The 4750-nt window shown below is 38.7% G+C and overlaps 1 pseudogene; it reads right to left on the bottom strand.

Moving 5' to 3' along the window:
* Positions 1–1868: 1868 nt before the first annotated feature.
* On the bottom strand, positions 1869–2727 carry LOC116479673 (large ribosomal subunit protein eL6-like; annotated as a pseudogene).
* Positions 2728–4750: the final 2023 nt, after the last annotated feature.

Raw genomic sequence — 4750 nt, 5'->3', positions numbered from 1 at the left:
TTATTATTGATATCATTTTATGCGCAGTCTGGGGAAAAAGTATGTGGACCTGTGCACATATATAAACACTCTCAGAAAACTGTGGAAATATAGAACACTTTTTCAATACCAAAGAAGAAAACCACTAGACTAATAATTATCTCTCAAGGTTACTGGTACTTAGGAGACTAGCTATTGTAATTTGTTGGGTCTTGTTCTATCTGTTAGAGGTTATGCTGAGGATTCTTTCACCTGTACAGAGAGGGGGGAAATAAATCAGAAACAAAATTTACATGATCACGAGAAAAAAGAAAAGATAAAGACAACCAGAGGTCTGGTGAGACATGTAAAAGAAAGAATCTGGACAACTATCAGTTTGATCATATTTGGTGGTTGTTTTCCTAAAATAAATAAACACCTAATTTAAAGAAATGTGCTATTACACTTTGACCTTCACTATCATTACAGTTTGAGTTCACTGAAAAATCTGTTCTCCTAATTTTGAGCTTCAGCTTGGAGTTTGCAACAGCTTCCTAGGACTTTGTTTTATGTATAAAGTTATTATCCCCTTTTGTATCAGGTCTGTTGTAAATGTTCATTATAATCACTGCTGCTTAATTTAGCAGATGGTTGGAACTGTACAATTCTTCTCAGAGGAATTAAATATGGTTATGTCATTTCCCAAGTTGACTTAAAAGAAGTAATTTGAGATCAAGTAATGTTTCAGTTTCAGTATTAGTTCAGAATCATTGCCATAAGTGTTTTCTTTTCTCTACTTCTATAGTTTTGAATATCTGTGATGAACTGAATTGGTCTTCCATTTTCTTAGCTCTTGATGTTCTTCAATAAAGAAATAAAGGTGAATAAATCATTGTACCCAAATCCCATTCTTTGCCACATGATTCTGCAGGAGTCTCAAAAGAGGTTTTCTTATTATATTTGCACAGCACTGTTTCTCATCTGTTGTCAGCCAATACAAGGTGCACAGAAATTATTTCTTACACCAAACTTTTGGTACATATTAATTCCACCTGCAGTGACAAACTTGCACTAATCTCAAGATATCAGTGATCAAATGTAATTAGCAAGAAACAGAGAAGCCGTATCTAAAAAAATTCTCAGAATCTCCTACCTACTCAGAATGCCATCTATGTCTTTTGTTCAATGGATATTCAATTGGCTAAGAATGGTTTTACTAGGATCATGCATTTTGAAAGACAAGAAACTAAAAAAAGAGATTGTTCATAGTTCCAGATCTGTTTCTAAGTAACAGGGTCACTTCTCCTCACCCTGGGGGTTCTTCCAAAAAGGTAGTTTTTCTAAACCAAGATTTCACTATTCATAAGGGCTCATTCTTATATGTTATTCAACCTCTTTCAACTTCCAATTTCTATGCCCTGCAACCTCCTACTGTTCGAGTTGAACTTACTTTGGACACTGCGGGAAAGCAAAGGGAGGGTAATATTTGAGGGTATGAGAGATGGTTGATTTAGTAAGGAAAGCTCATTACTATGCCATTACGTTTTGTATTTAGAAGCTTTCTTCTGAGAGAGTAAGGATCTTAATTTCAAATAGGAAGTAAGCTTTGCAATTCCCCTGTGAAGCTGGAAAGTTATATGAGAACCAACAGACATCTTTTAGAGGATGTTGGGATTATAATGCAAAGTAGTTAGGAGATCTGGGTTTGTGAATGTGTCTGCTACTGGCTAGTACTTTAGGTCCCTGCATTTTAGTATCCTTTTCAAAACCACAAATTATGGCCATGAAGATTAATAGAATAATATGTTTATATATATAATATACATAGAGGTTCTCTATAAATTATGAAAATAGTGTTTGTGTACAAGGCATTTTTTTTTTGTAGTCAGCTATTTAAGTTCTTAAGACATTTAGAACATCAATTTATCAGGATAAATTCCATTTGTCAGGGCAAGCACAGATCGCAGGTAGCCCTGGAGCTGAGGAATAGCTTTGATTTTTGGTAAAATTTGTGAGTCTACAGCTTACTGATCAATCTTGTGACGCTCTATAATCTCATATTTCTCTTTTTCTGTGTCGAAGATCTCACCTTCCTGGTGTCTGGGCTTCTGCAGCTTCTTCTTGAAGTAAGCATCAGTAAGATGTTTTGGGATTTTTACATTGCTGATATCAATTTTGGTTGAGGTGGCAATGACAAATTTCTGGTGTGTTTTTCGTAGAGGAACTCGTTGAGGACCAGGGGTCCAGTCACAAGTAACAAGCCACTAGCCAGCTGCTTCAGGAAAACCACCCTCTTGCCCCTGTGGCGTCCAGTGAGGATGGTCAGAATGGTCCCAGGGGTGATGCTGGCTTGCAGTTTTCTACGTGCTGACGGAAGGGTTTTTTGCCGTGGCTCAACAGCTTTCGAGACACATCTTCAGTAGGATAATATCTAGGCATTTTGCGAAGTTTAACCACCCGGGTACTGCAGTTCTTTTCACCACCAACTGGTTTGTAACAGTTGCAAGAACCTTCTCCTTCTTTTTCTTTTTAACCTTGGATCTGTGGCTGAGTTCTTCCTCTTTACATGGCCTTTCTGGAATACATAGCAGATCGGGAATATCTGCCAATTCCTCTGACAAGGACAGGATTGCGGCTGCAATGAGTCTTTCTCTTCTGGGGTTTTTTAGCCTTGAGGTTATCCTTTTTCACCTTGCCACCAGAATCAGCCTTCTTGGCTTCGAGTTTTTTCTCTTTAGTATCCGGCTTCTCAACCTTTTCACCCGCCATCTTGCAAGATGGGAAAGAGAGCGATGTACAAGGTATTTTTACGTTGTTATTGTTAGTAACCTCTTCCTTCTTTTCAGGAAAGTTGAGAAAGGAGTGACAAAATGCCATCTGCAGGCATTCTTCTGCCCTGCCTCAGGCTATTTTCACCATATTGTTTCCCACCTTGGCACTCCCTTCCCCAAACCCCCTGCAAAGAGATAAAAGTACACTCCTCCCTCTGCAAGGTCAGCTAAAAGCCTTGTATCCCAATCATGATGATGGCAGCTACCATGGTGGTGATACATTATCAGCTAAGCCTGGCTGAGGTAGGTATGCAACTGGCAACACAAGACAAAAGCTCTCTGAGCCTGGCAGGAAGCATAAGCGATAGTCAGATAAACTCATTTTCTAATCACCATATACCTGCTTATCTATAAATAGTTGAATCCTGGGCAGTTACTCAATTCTTGCAATTCTTGTGATCTTGGTTTCCATCTGCTAAATTTGAAAGAATGGAACTGCCTTTCAGGACATTAAGGATTAAGTGAGAAAACATAGTGAAGTTTCTGCCATAGTTTTGATTACTTACTGGGCCATCAGTAGAAGGTGATTCCTGCCTCTATCCCATCCCCAATTCTTCTTCTTCCCTTTGGCAGCGGCCAAGAAGCCATCAGGATTCTCCATGACAGACTCCACCCACACAGAAACAGTACTCCCCAACTACCCCCACAAGAACAACACTTCCCCTAGAAAAAGTTTTCTGCTTTTTTTCCTATAAACTTCAAAGAGACTCATTTGAAAAGTTATCTTTTTTCATACTCTCTTGTATGTATCCTCTTGTGATCCAATGTAACTTTCCAGTTGATTTCTTATTAGAATTATTATTGTGTTTTGCAAAACAGAATGAGGGGGGAGAGAGAGCTAGAGAGAGCTTATGTACTTTTCCTTTACACTGTAGTATTTTGGTTTAAGTGTTTGTCTCAATCTAAGTTTCACATGAAACCAAGGCAAAGCTTTTCATCTGTAATTCATTCTTTTATAAGGATTTACAAACTTTTACAGTCAGTTTTGCTGTCGATTTGCATTTCTTTTACTTGGGTTCCCTAGTGGTTTTGCCAAATATACAATCAGTTATGTGATTCAGAGATACATTCTTCCAGCAAACTCTGATAAAAGAGTAACGCTTATTGAAACTTCACATGAAAAATGAGTCACTTCAAAGAATAAGAATTTTTGGACTACATGAGACCTTAAAGATCACTTACTTCAACACTTTATTTTTAAACAACTACCATTATAGAATATTTTCAAATGCCATGGAGTTCTGCTAAGTGCACCAGATATATGATATGTTTAATTTCCATATTATCTACACTTAACAGAGGAAAAAAATGAAGATCTCTTTTCCAAGGTCAAGGGTTGGAGGAAGACCTAGAGACTGCTGATACTTAGCTTTGGTTCTTTACACTAAGCAATGATGTGTTGTTTTATGTAAGAGGAAGCTGAGACGAAGGACTCCTAATTGGTTCAAAAAGGATAATGCAGGCCGGGCCTGATGGCTTACTCCTGTAATCCCAGCACTTTGGGAGGCCGAGGCGGGCGGATCATGAGGTAAGGAGATCTAGGCCATCCTGGCTAACATGGTGAAATTCACCTCATCTCTACTAAAAATACAAAAAATTAGCCTGGCATGGTGGCGGACGTCTGTAATCCCAGCTACTCGGGAGGCTGAAGCAGGAGAATGGCGTGAACCTGGGAGGCGGAGCTTGCAGTGAGCTGAGATCGTGCCACTGCACTCCAGACTAGGCGACAGAGCGGGACTCCATCTCAAAAAAAAGAAAAAAAAAGAAAAAAGAAAGCAAAGGATGATGCAGCTGTATAGTGACAGGACTGGAATGAGACAATTGCACTCACGCAAACCCAGTTTGGTCTTCATTTTGACTTTATTGCATAGTAATATATTGTAAGATGGGCTGCTGTTATATTTTAACTGAGGTTTTCACTTAACATTGAAGAATTAAACAAAAACATTGTCCCCTGTCTT

The sequence above is a fragment of the Hylobates moloch genome, unplaced genomic scaffold (genome assembly GCF_009828535.3).
Source record: "Hylobates moloch isolate HMO894 unplaced genomic scaffold, HMol_V3 SCAFFOLD_12, whole genome shotgun sequence".
Classification (NCBI taxonomy): Eukaryota; Metazoa; Chordata; class Mammalia; order Primates; family Hylobatidae; genus Hylobates; species Hylobates moloch.
This window is presented reverse-complemented; position numbering and strand designations above follow the sequence as displayed.